The sequence below is a fragment of the Rousettus aegyptiacus genome, unplaced genomic scaffold, assembly GCF_014176215.1.
Source record: "Rousettus aegyptiacus isolate mRouAeg1 unplaced genomic scaffold, mRouAeg1.p scaffold_m13_p_7, whole genome shotgun sequence".
In the NCBI taxonomy this organism is placed as follows: domain Eukaryota; kingdom Metazoa; phylum Chordata; class Mammalia; order Chiroptera; family Pteropodidae; genus Rousettus; species Rousettus aegyptiacus.
In genome coordinates this window covers 102,988,014-103,004,328 of record NW_023416310.1, presented here as the reverse complement: position 1 = coordinate 103,004,328, position 16,315 = coordinate 102,988,014, and the positions used below count along the sequence as shown (strand labels likewise).

At 47.8% G+C, this 16,315-nt stretch overlaps 1 protein-coding gene across 12 annotated transcripts in view; it reads left to right on the top strand.

The window, feature by feature from the left end:
- Positions 1–16,315, top strand: part of LOC107497017 — a 71,138-nt gene that overhangs the window by 20,186 nt on the left and 34,637 nt on the right. The window lies entirely within an intron of this gene.

The following is a 16,315-nucleotide window of genomic DNA, read 5'->3' as shown; positions in this document are numbered from 1 at the left end:
GGTGGCATTATGGGAAAAGGAAGACGTCTCTCCTCAGTGCTGGCCACTCTGCCTGCTTGCTGCTGGGTGCCAGGCCAGCTAGGAGCCCTGAGCACATTCCTGTCAGTCTGGATGTTGGTCCCTGAAGCTGCGCTCGCAAAAAGCTTGGAGGAGCGCTTCCAGCACCTGTGGCCTGCAGACACAGGGCCGAGGTTCCTTAGCATCTGGCTGCAAGGAGGCCATAGGCGGGCAGTGCACCCGACTTGGCCTAGGGAGGGAACTGAGGCCCCCCTCCCACCCTCCGATGCCGTGAGGGAGGTCTTTCTGACTTTCTCTGGAGCACCTAAACCAACAGCAAAAGAAGAAGAGGTGCGTCCAGTTGGATCAGAATGCAGCAACAGTACCACACGTTCACTTAACCGATGTTTAATGAACACTTTGCTGTGTAGCACACGCTATGCCAGATGCCTGGCATACAGCCGTGAACAGACAAGGTCCCTGCTCAAGTGGCGCTGACAGTCTAGTGGCGGAGCTAGGAAATAATTAAACAAACACATACGTAAAATGTTAATGCTAGCGCTAAGTGCTGTATAGCAAATTAAAATACACTGAAATGTAAACAAGTGACTGAGCGACTACTTTGGATTGGGTGGTCAGGGACAGCCTCTGAGGAAGTAGCATGTAAGAGGATATTTGAAAAAGAAAAAGATTGAGAAAAGAGTAGGTGAACAATCATAAGGTTACCTACCTGTCCTGACAGCTGTTAGGGTAGTAGAGCCAGGGTAACAAGAGGAGAGGAAAAATGTTCTAGACTATAGCTTGGTTAACTTGATGCTTTAGGATTTGTGATACTTCTTATTTTCTGAATTATGCCCTAAACACTCATTCACTAAATCTCTACTGAGTGTCCTCTGTGTGCCAGCAGACTCTGCCAGACCGTGATGGAACCAAGATGAGTACGTCAGGGTCTTTTCTTAAGAAGTGTTCAGTCTGTTGAGAGAACTAGGCCAGGACATCAAGACGGTGTGGTAAGCGCTGTGTGTGAGAGAATCAAAGAGGACTGATGGGAGCAGACAGAGGGGCTCCCCCACCCCCACCATGAGCATTGAGGGGAGGAGACACTGTCCAGTAAGGCTCTCCCAAGGGCATGACACTTGAGGGGTCCTGGAGGAGGAGGCGAGGTTAGCCAGACAAAGAAGAGAGAGTGCATGTCCCAGGCGGAGAGAGGCCTGTGCGAAGGCCGGGAGGGATGGTGAGCACATGTGAGAAGGAGAAGGAGGCTGGAGGTGGAACGGCAGCCGAGAATGCTCCACCCTGGAGCCTGTACCAGAAGCTCGATAATAGCTTGTGGAGTTAAGACAGATTCCTAAGGGGTCAAGCCAACAGCAGGCAAAGACTTGGAGAAAGGATGCTGAGGTTCAGGAGCTCAGACCACGCTTGGGCCTCCCTTCACACCTGGCGTCAGCCCCGTGGCAGGACCATCCCACTCCACGCAGTGGTTTCCCAAGTCAGAATAGAAGATTCCCCTGAACCAGGCAGCGAGATGCAGCATGGAAGTATTTGAATGTCCATGTGCACGTGTTTGACGACTTGGTTTTAGAGGGACTGGGCACTGAGGTAAAACCTGTTGGTCTAGAATAACAACAAGGTTTTGCATTTGGGAGCAGGAAGGCCTTCTTTGCAAGTCTCTTTGCAAGGCTGTAAATTGCAAAGGTGCTGTTATCATGTCCCAGAAAATGCATAATTTGATCATAAAGTAGCACAGATCTGTATTCATTCCATCCCGATGGGGAACATACGGTTTTCCCCACTTTCTTCTTACCTTCTCCCCTTATTTTGTTTTCCTCTCTCATCCCTAGCTCATGGAGTCCCTGGTTACTTTTTGCATACTCATTACTCCCTCAAAACCCTCCAATATAGATAACAGAACTGAATTTCTTGGAAGCCACCTCAACCATTTGTGACCTGTCGGAAACCAGGAAGTAAGCGACAAGTGAAAAAGGCAGCCAGAAGGAGAGTGGGACAGGAGAGAGAAGATCAAAGTCCAAAATTAATTAGCATTTGTTGAGGACTCGTGGACTGGCTAAGCGCTTCACAGCATTTGGTTTGAAGTTCCCCAGAGCCCTTCTGTTTGCACCCCCAGGTCTGCTGTCCACCCGCTGCACCTGCTCTATGCCCTGCGAGGCGGACCTGTGCGCACTGCATCACCACCTGTCTCGCCTCTGGCTTCTGGCTGGGTTTGGCCAACAGGAGTACTGGCAGGAGATCAGTGGACACAAAAATATTTTCCCCTGTGTCCCCATTGGGTCACTACTGGCCAACTGCATCCTCCACTGGAGCCCGCAGCTCCTGCCAGACACCTATTCCGACAGCTGCTACCTCTGGGTTCCCTTACCTCTTCCCATCCTTCCCAGCTTCATCTAACAGCTCCCTGCTGTCGCCAGCCCTGAAGTGCTTGACTGTCTCTTGTTGGTTTCCTTAAACCTTGTTTGATGGCAAATACGATCAACTTTATGAGGTAGGCACTGTAGTGTCCCTGTTGTAAGACAGGGAACCCAAGGCTCAGAGAAGTCTAATAACGTGTCCAAGGGTACACAGCTGGTTCGTGGTAGAAGTAGGACTCAAATCCAGGTGTTCCTGATACATGTGACTGGGCACGTGCATGTATGGTCATTACATCGCATTGCTTCCCACACACTAAAGACCATCTCCCCCAGACTCCACTAAATACCCACTTGCTCTTGTATTTTGTTTCCCAATCCGCAGCCATGTAACAGGAGCAAAAATTAAAAGCGGGTGCTAAAGGCGGGCTTTCGAGTAAAGTGTGAGAAGTGACTGATGACAGTCTGAGATGGAGAAAAGGCACAGTAACTACTAAAAATCAGAATAAGAATTCAAGAAGGCCTCAGAGCCCACCCTCGCTCTGTCTTCTGTGCATCCCCGGGGAGGCGGTGACATCGCAGCCCTCTAGAGACCGTATTCGCCAGGAGAGCTAACTCCGGCTTGCCTGAATCTCCCGACACTGGTCTTTATTTTAATGGCCAATTTTCATGCTTAGTTTGTGGCAACCCAAGCACAGAGAAGAGGTTCTTTTTAGTTCTGAAACTGCTGATTCAGTTTGCAGAAGGATTTTACTTTTTAAGGAAGTTTCAAAAACACCTAAAATTTAATTGTAACCCTAGTTTAGCTAGAGAATCCCTGGGTGCAGAATTCTCTCCACTTCCCAAAATTTATAGAAGCTGACATCACTTGAGGTTGGAGGGAAACTGTGGGGAGAAGGGCCGGGAGTCACTCAACAAGCAGAAGCGCCTTCACCCTGGGAATCTGCCCATGCAGCTCTTAGCTAGAGGAGACCATGAGACGGCTGCTTTACATTTATTTGATGATTAGCAACTTTGACCCTTTTAAAATCTTTTCCACTTGTATTTCTTTTGATAATTCTCTTTGCATGTATGTTAGAACTGCTAGTTGCTTTCCAATGTCCATTCCCCCTTCTTTCTTAGTAACAAACCCAGTTTTTAGCTGAGCCCTGAGTTGCTACCCAACTCAAAGATTATGTTTCCCAGGCTCCCTCACAGCTAGGTACGGCCATGTGACTGAGGTCTGGCCAGTGAGATGTAAGTAGAAGTATCATGTGGGACTCCCAAGAAGTCCCCTTAAGAGGAGAGGGTGCGCCTTTCTACCCCTCCTCCTTTTCTCCGTCCTGCTTCCTTACATGATGGCATGATGACTAGAACTCTAGCAACCAATATGGACCATGAAAGCTGTACCCTAGAGATGGGGCAGAATCAACTGGAAGAAGCCTAGGCCCCTAGTGACTCTTGGAGCCACCATATAAGTCCTGGACTGACAACCTCTGGATTTTTTTTTTTTCTTAATGCGAGAGAGAAGTAAACTTCCATCTTGTTTAAGCCACGGTTATTTTCTGTTATATGTAACTGAACCAAATTTTAACTAACACAAAATGCTCTGTTTTTCTTCTGGAGCATTTTTTAAAAAATTACCAATCTGTGTTTTTTACATATAAATGATATTACTCTCTGTAAATGTTGTGAACATTCTCCCATTTTTTCTTGCCTTTTGATTTTGTTTATGAATTTTGATTTTAAAGGATAGGTGTTTATGTTTAATGTTGTTAAAATCACCAGACTTAAAAATGCTATTTGCTCTTGTCTTCAAAGTCTTTCTCTATTAAGCTCAGGTAAATATTCACCATTATTTTTTGTAGGTTTTTTTTTTAATGAGTTCACCGTTTCTGTTTAGCGTTTTAGTTCGTTGGTGAGTGCCGTCGCTGAGTTTTGAATCTTTTGTAGGTCATGCGTTTCTAGCCCTAACTACTCTCCTGAGCTGTAGGACAGGAGCCAGCGTCATCTCGAATTTACACCGCCTGTCCGGGCCTGAGCCTCGGGAAGGCCAGCACGCTCAGCACTTGTAGCGCCTCCTGCTCCGGCCACCTGCCCACTACCCAGAATAACCCCCTGGGCCTCCGGAACTTCCATCTGCCACCCTGTGTTCATCTCCATTCTGACTTATCTCTAATTCCTGTTTACCTTGACCAGGCCATTGACAGACTTCCCAATTCTCCCGGGAGCTTTTTTGATAGTTTTCTTTTCTCTGGAAAGACAATGTGAAGAATTTTTATGCTTTTTCTCAAGTAGACATGGAGCTTTTTAAATTAACATTCTGTTTTCTGATAAGAGAAACAAACCATCTAAAAACTTGGAAAATGCAGAAAAGCAAAATAAAAATGAAAGCCAGAATCTCTCTTATTACTACAACTTTGTAAATCCACATCAAGTAAAAAAATGAAAGCCCTATCACCCCAAGAACTGACCTCTAGAAACAGTTGATGTGTCTTCTTCCCAACTTATTTATGCAAACAAATGCAAAATATATACATATGCATACTTTTATTCATGAAATCGGATCATGTTATATACTTTGGCAACTCGCTTTTTACAAATAGCAATAAATTGTGTACCTCTTTATAACACAGTACAGAGATCTACTGCATTCTTTTTAGAGGTTACATGGTATTATTCCACTGCATGGATGTACATTGTTTCATCTTCCCTGCTACAGATGAACATAGAGCTTTCCAATGTTATGCTAATATGTATGAGGCTACTATATACATCCTCATCCTTATACTTTTATGCATTCGTGTTAGTGTTTCTATAAGATTTCTAAGATGGGAAGGAATTGTAAAGGCTGCCAGTTGCCTCTTGTCAAAACCTTGTACCGATAAATGCAGAGTCCTTTTAAGTGGACTTTTCACCACCCATTCCCTCCCCACTGGGTCATTCCTCACCCTGCTGCTGGGTTACTGTTATAAATTTGGATATGATCATGGCTTCCCCCGTTTAATGGCTCCTCACTGCCAGCAAGACAGAGTTCAGACGCTGGGCATTCATCCAGGATCCTTCTCAGGCAGTTTGGGTCCTCTGGGAAGCAGATACCAGGATGGAATTTGAAGTGCAGATTTGTTGGGGGTGGGGGTGTGGGGTTGTTTGTGAAAGATAAAGGGAAGGGAGCAATAGTAAGGAGGGAGAAGGCTGCCTTCAGACTGCGGTTGAGATGGAACTCTTGAAAAGGAGATGGGGAAGAAAGGAGAATTGGTAAGGAAGACCCTTCTACTGTGATGCAGCTTTGAGAACGCCTCATCCAGGCCGATGGGTGCTCCAGCACAAAGCTTTCCCATTACAGGAGTCCCACACTGGGCACTGGGCAGCCCTAGCACCCCTGCTATAATTTACCATTGGCTGGGAGCTTCCCAGGAGGCAGTGTGACCTTGACTTGAGTAGTACGACAGAGGCTGTCACTCCGTGCAGTGTGGATTCTCTGAATGGCACTTGTCCATGGCTATCATTATCTGCAGTCTGCCTTTTATGTTCTCCTTCTCTGCTCCTGGACCCCCTGCCCTGGTGCCACTGGCCTGACTACGTGCCATGCCGCACACGACCAACTGACCAGACCACCTCCTGCCCCAACTCTGACCTTTCTCACTCAATTCTTTCTGTCTGGAATGCCGCTCCTTCCCAACCGTACCCATCAAAATCCTAAGACGTCTTCAAAGCCCATCTCAAGTGTCACCTCTTTGGGTCACCTTCCCTGATCCCACCATGCAGAATGAATTACTCTTTGCGCCTGTGGTGCTGTTTGTAGATTAGTCTTCCCAGGTGGGAGAACTCTTAGCTGCTCTTTTCTGAGATTCTTGTCCTCTCAAACCTCAAAACCTAGCCCAGTGTAGGTGCAAAGTGCGGGCTGAACCATTTCCCTGCTCCTCTCAGAGCACCTTGAGGTTGCTGAACTCTGACCCCTGTAGTGTTTGGAAGCACCTCCTATGGGTGGGGCGAGGTAGGCAAAAAGGTGCCGGGGAGAGTGCGTACTGTCATTGGGGATCACCTAGTTTGGTACCCAGTCAAAGTTTTAAGACTAGAGTGTGTCTTCCTCTGTTTATGTTATTTTTTTTTTCCATGATTTGGAAAGACCCCAAAGGTTTTTTTTTTTTTTTTTTTTAAGTCATCATTTTAATTGCCCCTGGTCAACATATGGGAACTTTGGGGATGGGGGTGCTTCCCTTTTTCAGCCACATTTTTTATGAGTTGGAATTTTGCAGTTCTTCATCACTCATTCTCCTTATGGGTGCAAGAAGAGCCATTAAGACACCTGGGGTGAGATCTCCAGGTTGGATGAGTAATCGTTTTCTGATGGGGTGTTCATGGAGTGGCAGGAGTTAGGAGGGATGGAAATATTTTTCCTCTTCCTCTTTCCCACACTTAACCAGTGCAAGAACTTCCCTGGGAGGGAACCTGTGGGAAGTGGCCGAGGGTTTCCTGGGCGGGCATAGTAAGGCTGACATCAGGGCTTGGTGGGGGTGAGGGTGGGTGGTGGAGAGAACAGAGGGAAAGAACCACTGGCCCAGTCTCTCCACTCTCCTTTAGATGTCTCTTGGCCACTGTCCCTCAGCTAAAGGAGACTAGCACTGGGGTAGCCACACCCTCCACTCTACCCTCAACCCTTTCAAGCTGTTGGCCCTCAGGGAAGACCCTGTGGCCTCAGGGCCCTGTGCCTCTGCCTTCTCTATGAGGATGTTCAGTGCTAGTGGAAGCAGGGAGGTCCCAGGCTGAGGCTTTGGCTGTTGGTGCTAGCCTGGCGGTAGGTAGGGATTCTTAGACACAGTGTAGTGTCAGGAAGCCTATCGTAGACCCCTAACCCTAGGTCCATAAGCTCGTCTTCAGGGGCAGTGAACCTACCCTCTCCCCTCAAGTTTTATCAAATTGTGCGTTTGGTGGAGGCCTTACTCTTATCAGATTTTTTTTTTTTTTACCTGAACAGTCTATGATCCAAACCCCTGCTTTAACCCAAAGAAGAATAGCCTTTCTAATACAGAAAAGATTATTTTCCTACGAGAGCCAGATGCTAATTGGATGGCCAGCACTGAGTAACGGAGACCCCAGGGTAATTCTGCAAAGAAGCCCAGCTTGTCATGTTCACACTGTTATTGTCCCCAGGAACTTTGCATTCCCCCTGTAATATTGTGGTTTATGGATCATATGGATTCAGTTGACATGGATCCAGAGAGCTGAACCCCTGAAAGTTGGACCAAGTGGCTGACAACCCCTTCTCCAAGGAGGACAACCCAGAGACAGAGCAGACCCTGCAGGTGTGTGGAGCGGGAGAAGGGAGTTGTGTTGACCCTGGTGAACATGGAATATCTATGAGAATAGAACATTCCTAGGCTTTTAAGTAAATTCCAGCATAGTCATTCTAGAAACCCCTAAATACCAAGTTCTGGGTGGATTCTGGTCTCCATTTGAGGAAGACAGCTCTGATATTCCCAGAAACTGTCAGGAGTATATGGTGCACAGCAGTGGACAAGGAAGGGATAGAAACCCAAGGAAGGGGGAAAGAGCATAAAAAGAACTAGAGTAAGATGTTGAACCCAGTTGCCAAAGCGCAGATCTTTAACTCGGCAGCCTCTCCAATTTTGACAACCCCTCTACTGTTATATTTGAAGTCTTGGCCACAATTATAAATTGGGTGCCATGTCTGTTGAGACTTCCCAAGAGTTACATAAACGGTTCGGGTGGTTTTATTTTTTTAAACAACAGTTTCTGAAAACGCTGAAAAAAAAATCCCACTTATTTAACAGTCTGATGCCTGAGCCAGCCCTAGGAGTCCCTGGGAGGGCGTGCAGAATCACTTCCGCCCGCCTGCAGTGGAGGCAGGGCCCTGGTTTAGTCAGGAAACTAAGAGAGCGTCTGGGAGGAAGAGGGAAGAGGAGCCCTCAGATTGCTCCTGGTAAGGCAGCTGCATCTTGTCACCAGCAGAGAGCAGGGGCCCAGGATGCAGCAGACATAGGTTTTCTGGGGACACGGCCCTCTCAGGAAGAAACATGCCCTCCAGGCAGGCTCTTCCGATCTGAGATCCAATGTGACAGTAGAAACGGGCTCCCTGGGCCCCAAAGTCATGGTGGGAGCTTTCCATCTTTCTTAAGGTCTTAGCAGCCTAAGTAGCCTTGAGGGTGCCTCAACCCTGAGGGGCTGGGCTTCATCTGAGAAATGCCTGTGTCTCTCTTGACACATCCCAGTCACCAACCCCTGTCCCTACTCCAGTAGCCTCTGAAAAGCCATCTAGACAGGAAAATTGGTCTTACATAGCAGTGAGAGTGGCTTAAAGAATAGAGAGCAAGAAGACCCTCCTGCCTCAAAGCCCTCCTCCCCTCAGGTTGCAACTGTACTTTTGCCCTTAGGATGTATTTTCAGCTAACAAGCATGCTCCTTCCCTATGTGTTATTCTGGAATTTCAGTTAGCGAAAGATGCATTACTCGTTAGTGTGAATTAACTTGATCAAACTGATACGCTCTGTTTAAAGAGGGCCTGGTCTGGTGGTTGTCAGCCTTTTGAGATCACACACCCCTTCTAGAATCTAAGGAAATAAATGGCCCCGTTCCCCGGGAAAATGCACAAACATCCAGAATGTTGCCTGCCATTTGTGGATTTCAAGGACCCCTTTGATCCTACCCTGGAGTTCTGAGTTCTCATGAGGATGGTAAATGGGAAAAGATGGTTGTGAGGGGTGGATAACAGGGACAAATAAGGTGTTGCTAGAGGTCACTCTGTGTTTTTCCCCAAGACCAGTAATATGATCTTATCAGAAATGAATGGCACCTGGCCTTAGTCACTGCCCTGCCCTAAGGAGAAGGTGTGCTCCGTCGGCAGTGATGTTGGGACCATATATCCTGAGTGCCCAAGAGCATGTGCAGTAAATCTCCATGAAGCTGGATGGGGAGAAAACAGCTCTGGGGACGCTGGAGCTGGCCTTCTGCTGGAGGAGGCAGAAGAAGACAGCTTATGTCATATGGTGGGTTGGGGTCCTTTTGGCGACCACCGCCCTCTCTCCAAGCAGAGGAGGTAGGGGTGTGGCCACTCCAGACTACATACTCATAACCTCGAGCCTGAGATCTCTTTTATTTTCTTTAGGGAAGTCAGTTTTGAGAGGCAACTTGTAATTCCCTGGGTATTGTTCGGTTCAAACTGGGGGAAATATGGGGAAAGTTTTTGGATCTAGACTTCATCCAAAAGCATCACAGGGGATTTTTGGAAGTGAAAACAGCACAGTGATCATCCGTAGTCCCGTGCTTGCTGTGCGAAGCCCCTCCTATCTGTGACTCAAGGAGGAGAGAATTTCCCCTGCTTCAGCCAGCTGGACAGGCGTCGACACTGCTCTCTTTGTAGGCTCTGGCCAAAGGAGCAGGAGCAGGGCCTTGACTAGGAGGAGTCTGCAGGATTTGGGGGACTGGACCCAGTTGAACACACATGAAAAGGGGTGATCCTTCTCTTGACAGTCAGCCAGGGTTCCCCTCCCCCTACAGAGCCATACCCAGCACCCAGCGTGGCACCCCTGCCAAACTGAGCATCCGCACATGCCTATCGAACTGATCAGAGGTTCACCTCTCACTTACATCACATCATAGAACAAAGTCCAGGCTGCTCACATCACACTCAAGTGGGCATGGCCTCACGATCAGATGCCTGCCCTCTCTTAACGCACACCATCAAGCTTCCTCCTTCGCTTCTTTGAGTTTTGAATATTAGTGATTTTTGTTATTATTTTTGCGTTCCCTGGATTTCTTGATGTTAAAATAAAGGTTTCTTAAACAGGATACACAGAGATGAAAAGATAGATAAATTGATCTTTCCCGAACTTTTGTTTATCAAAAGTACCATTAAAAGAATGAAAAGGCAAGCCACAGGCTGATAGCTTCAGTAACATACCTGATGGAGGCCTTGTATCCAGAATGTACAAAGAATCCTGCAAGGCAATAAGAGAAGACAGACAAAATAGGTAAGAGTCTGGAAGAGTGGATATCCAAACAGCTAACAAACAAATTAAAACGTATAAGATACCACTATACATCCACCCAAAGGACTGAAACTTTAAAGACTGATATTACCAAATATTAGCAAACTCTCATACATTTCTGGTAGGAATATAAATGGATATAAACACTTTGGAAAACTGTTGAGCAGTATCTACAAAAGCTAAGAGTCTACCCATCCCATAAATCATCAGCTCCACTTCTAGGTATGTACTCAAGAGGCACGTATGCATACGTCTACCGAATTTGTAGTATTTTTATTTATAAAAGCCCCAAACTGTAAACAACTCAAATGTCCATCAGTAGAATAAACAAATCGTGTCGTATCCATACAATGGAATACATCACGATTTTTAAAAAGAACATATTATAATGACACCTAACAACATTTATGAACCTCACAGACATGCTGAGTGAAAGAAGCCAAACACCAAAAAAAAAGTACATATTATATGATTCTAAGCCCCTAGGGGCAAGACCACACCTTTTATCTCGGAAACCTTGGCTCCTGCCACAGTTCCTGCCACATACAGCTGGCCCTCGGTAGTTGTTTGTTGACAGAGTGAGTGACGTAAGACATGGCCTTTACTCCTGAAGGTGTTTTCAGAGTAAAGTTTGTGTGTGCGCTAGAGTGGACTCAGTCTGGGGAGACAGTTCACAAATGCTCACTGTTCACTATAAAATGAAGCAGAAATTTTGTGCCGTAAAGAGAAGCACAGATGAAGCCGTTTCACCAGCATGGGACTGTGGGTTCCAGGAAGAGGCATTCGCAGGTCCTCAGGGGCCTCGGAGAGCTTCCTGAAAGAGATAATACTGACCTGAACTTTGAAAGGTGGTTTAGATAACAACAGGCAGAAAAAGCCTGAGAAGAGGTCAGCCCAGGCTCAGGGAATGGCAGACCAGGTTGTTCTCAAGCTTGGGTGTATGTCGGAATCACCTGGAAGACTGGGGAGAGCACAGATAGCCAGGCCATGCCCCAGAGACTCTGACTCAGTAGGTCAGGGGTAGGGTCTGATAATCTGCATTTCTGACAAGTCCCAGGTGAGGCTGATGCCATTGGTCTGGGAACCACACTTGATAACCACCGGCTTAAGCCAAAGCCAGCTCATCCAGGCAGTTACATGTCACCTGAGCCACAGTGTTAGGCAAGTGAAGGGCAAGATAGGAGGAGGTATGGGCAGGTGGAAGCGGCTGTGGCCTGGAGGCCTTTGGCTGTTATCTGAGGAGTTTAGACCTAATTCTATAGACATACTACAGGGCCACATGAATAGACAAGTATAATAACTGGTCTCTGGGATATCCCACACCAAGGTCTGGGTGCCCTCATCCTGAAGCTTAAAGGCTGTACAGATGTGCAGATATAAACACAGACAGAGTTGAGCCTTGTAGAGACCGGCTTGCAGAGAGACACAGTTTACCCTGACGGACAGACGAGGATTGAAGAAAGGAATTATTTTAGTGGGACATCAGGACTACGTGTAGCCATACGATTCAGGCATGCTGTGGGGATGGCAGGGGAAGAAGAATCCACTGATCTGACCATTCAGGTAAAAGCAGCAGTTTTACTCTCAATAAAAAGATAATCGCTCTGAATTTTTCTTTCTCGTGGCCCACGGCCCTCCCAGGTTCCTGAGGACAAGGATGTCACACCACACCCCTACCCCCCTCCCCCCGTTTCTATCACCAGGGAGATACCTAGACCCAAGAAGTTTCCCCAAGTGGTCTCTTTGGCCAGGGAAGGGGGAGTTAGTCCCCCAAGGGGTGAGGGTTGGGAGGGAGGCACACTCTGCGAATACCCCAAGTGAAACGCCCCCACCCCTCCCCAGGTCACCCTGGTCAGGACACTGGACCTGCAGAACTAGCCCTTTCCAAATGACCCAGGTGCAAAAAGCAGCTGTCATCTGTCATCTTGTGGACTAGCTTCCAGTAACACCTGCAGTAAGATATACTTACCAAGTAGCAACTTTCTGCAAAGTAACCTACTGGGTGTGGTAGAGACACAGATGAGTCAGCAGAGACCTGCCTTCCAGAAACCTGCAGTTTAATGAGCGGAGGGGAGACAGGCCATTCTCAGTCATTAAAAACTCTTCTACCTGGTGCCTTGTTTCCTTGTCAGCGTCCCTGGCTCAGGTCTAGCTGTGTCCTCTTCCTCACTTTCCATGCTGACAGTTGGGGCCTCTCACTCATTCACTAGGGTCCTGGGATTACAGGGATGGGTAAATTAAGAGGCTTGTGGTCTAGCGGGGAGCCCTTCCTGTCCCATAGCTGGAGATAGGCCAGTCTTGAGCAGGTACCCTTAGCCACTAGCCCTGCTGCTGAGGTAACCCCAGTCTCCTGCCTTTGCACCAGCCTGTCCCAGAGCAGCCAGACCACGGGCCTCTGGGGGCCATGGCTGCTGCATGCATGGTCATCACAGAAGGATGAGATGGGGCTCAGGAGACCACTGGTGTCCTGCCAACTCCCCGAAGACCTCCTTCCTCTTGGAGTTCTGCTTGCCTTTTCCCGCGGGACATGGGAACTGGCTCGCTTCCTCGTAACCCCCCTCCCACCACTCCCACTTGCGAGAGAATCACCTAGAAGAGAGCAGGGGAGCAGAAATCAGAACCAGGTGTAAATCTTGCTCTGCCACTCCCCGCGTGAGACTGAGGCAAGGGACTTAACCTTTCCGAGTCTCGGTTTCCTCATCTGTAGAATGCAGACACATGACCTTGTCGAGTGTTGCTCAGAAGCACAGAGGACATAGAGGCAAAATTCCCGTCTTTAAACTGCCCTGGAGCCTAACTGGGGGGGGGGGTCAGACAAGCACACACGCGGTGTGATGTGGGCCATACCGGAGGCGGGTTCGGAGCACAGCAGTGAGCGGAGCAGAGGCAAACTCGTTCTGTCCAACAAAGGGAAACTGCAGAGCTTCCTGCCTTGCTGTGGGGTGTGGGGCATGATGGAAGCAACTCTCCAGGGCTTCGGACTCTATTGTTTGTTGAACATCAGACACTGTGTCAGATATTTTACCCATGTTTTATTTAGCCTGTGAGACAGGTGTTATCATCACCATTTTACAGATGAGCAAACTGAGGCCCAGAAAGGGTCATGCGTTGACCTGGCATCTACTCCGTGCTAAGTGTTGCAGATAAAACAGTAAACAAAACAGACCCAAATCGCTCCCTCCTGAAGCTTGCATTCCACAAGGAAGTCACTTGCTCAAGATGAAACTGGAATGTGCCAGAGCTGGGATTCAAACCCAAGTCTGGTGACCTCCTGCGCTTGTGCTTCGCCCACCTCACTCCAGAACTCGCGGCCCTTCGGGACTCTCCTCCCCTGGGGGACGTAAGCCATCCCTGCCAGCCCCTCTGAGGAATTCATGGGTTCGGGATAGGAGGTGTGCTGTATTTCTTTGGAGCCTCGTTTCCTGGCAACCCTGTAGCAAGGGAAGCCTGAATGCCTGACCACTGGGATATTTCCCCCAGGGAGAGATGGAGGGAGGAGCTTCCTAAGGGGATTTCAAGGGAGGATGGGGGTGCTCAGTTAGAGAGTGACACCCTCTTCCTGGCTGAAGTGGGGAATCCCTTTGGATTTCACTGGGTTTATGGGAGGGACCTACCATTTTTCCACTGCTCAGGCCATCGAGGGAGAAAAACAAGACCAGGGTAGATCAGAGATTTAGATCAGCCTCTGGCATCTCAGTGACCTCTGGGCTCTTTGGTTCAGCTATGCCCTTACACTGCCCTCAGCCACAGGCTGCCTCTTGATCTCAGGAGACCCGTGGCACCCCCACCGGGCAGTGACATTTTCTTTTAACCCAAGGAAACAATCAGAGATTTGCAAGCTCCTCCACTAAGAAAAAAAGATATAGGATTGTTCGTTATAGCCTTTATTCACACTAGCAATCATTTGGAAACAATCTAAATGGCTAATGTTTGGGGATTAAATAAAATATGGTAAAAGCATGCATTCAATGAAATACCATGCAGTCACTGAAAATCATCAGGTAGCAGAAAATTAAATGACATGGGAAGAGCACTCCTAATAGATTTAGTCAAAATTTATGACTAAAACAATGTACACAAAACAGAATTCAATGTACACAAAACAGGATCTCATTTAAAAAGAAAAAATGTCTGTATATGCATAGAAACTGTCCAGAAGAATGCATACCAGTTGCGAACAGTAGTTGTCTCCGAGTAGTAGAATTGTAAGTGACTTTTGTTTTCTTCTGTTTTCAGTATTTTCCAGTTCCTTCAGTGAAAATGCATGTCTCTTGTAATCATTCCCCGCAATGGAATTTAGAGAGAGAAAAGATAGAGAATGTCATCTTTTGGCTGTACTTAGATGGCCCCAGGCTCTACCCAGCCTTGGGAGATTGGAAAGCCTGAGAGTAGTGAGGGAGGGGCCATCTGGAAGGGAAATAGCCCGGCACCCTCGTCCAGGTCTCCTGCCACCTGACCACGTGACCTGTCTGAAGGAGGCCCCTCCCACACCTTTTCTCTCTCTCTCTCACCCCATTTTATCATCTTCATTGCACTTGTCCACATCTGAAGTGACCTGCCTGGTTTTCTGTTTCCTTGGTGATTATTTGTCTCTTCCACCAGAAAGCAAGCTCATGAGAGCAAGACCCTGCCTTTCTTGCTCCCTCTGACTCCCATCAGGAGAAGGGGCCCAAGTGAGATCTTGGTTTCTAAGGAACGGAGCAGCCCCAAACTGTGGGTGTTGATCCTAAGGCTAGCTGTGAAGTGGAAATGTGGGAATAACTTCATAGGAGTCTAGAAACAGGCAGGTAGTCAGTCAGCTCATGGGGCCAGCACTGCATGAAGCTCAGCAACCTGGAGCACCTGGCCCAGCCTTAAAACAACGGCTACCATTGACAGGTGTTATGGAAGTACCAGCTTTGCTCTTTACTTTTTCTAGAATAGTGAATAGGTAGAAGCAATTTTCACATCATCCCTTTCCCCTTTGCTTCCAGCACTTCTGCTGCGGCCGGCCCACTCTCTCCTCCAATTCACGACTTCAGCCCCTCTCTTGAACTCATTCTAATCAGGTTCTCATCCCAGCCATTCTGCTGAGTCTGCCCTTGATCACGATCACCTGTGACTCAAGATGCTAAATCCGATTGTTAATCTGTCCTTGTATGACTTGACCTATCACAATCGATTGCTCCACCATCCTTGGGACCCTTTCTCCTGATTTTCCTCCTATGGTACTTGCTACTTCTCAGTGTCCTTTGTTGAACGATTAGCTGGGGCTCAATCCTTGGACAGTGTCTCTCTTTGTTTCAGTCACCCCCCTTGGTGATCTCATCCTTTGTCATGGCTTTAAAAAGCTACCTGCTGAGCTCTTGCAAATCTTCATTTCTAGCCTGGACCTCTCCCCTGAACTCAAGACTCACATAACCTACAGGCCTCTCCCCTTGAGCCTCTAAAAGGCATCTTATATTAACGTATCCAAAACCGAGTTCCTTATCTTCCCCCCAAACATGCTCCATTAGCAGGCTTCTGCAGTTCGATAATGGCATTTCCACCCGCCCATTTGCTGAGGCCAAACTCCTTTATTTCATATCCTACTTCCAATCCATCAGCAAATCCTCTTGGCTCAGTCCTTCTATGCAGCCTCTCTAGTCCAAGCCACGATCACTCCTGCCAGGATTTCTGCCTGCGCTCTACCGATGCTCCCCAGTTTATTCTCAACACAGCATCCAGAGCAATCTTGTTAAAATGTGAGTCATATCATGTCACTTCTCTATATAAAACTTCCCAGTGGCTCCCATCTGAGTCAAAGCTCAAGTTCATACAAGGGCCTTCCTTTAATGCCCTGTACACTCTGGAGCCTCTCTCTACCTCTCTGATCCCCTCTCTTACTTCCCCTTCACTCACTCTGCTCTGACCACATGACCCTCCCCCCTGAGCTTCACCACATCAGGCAGGCTCTCACCCCTGGGCCTTTGCACATGCTAGTCCCTC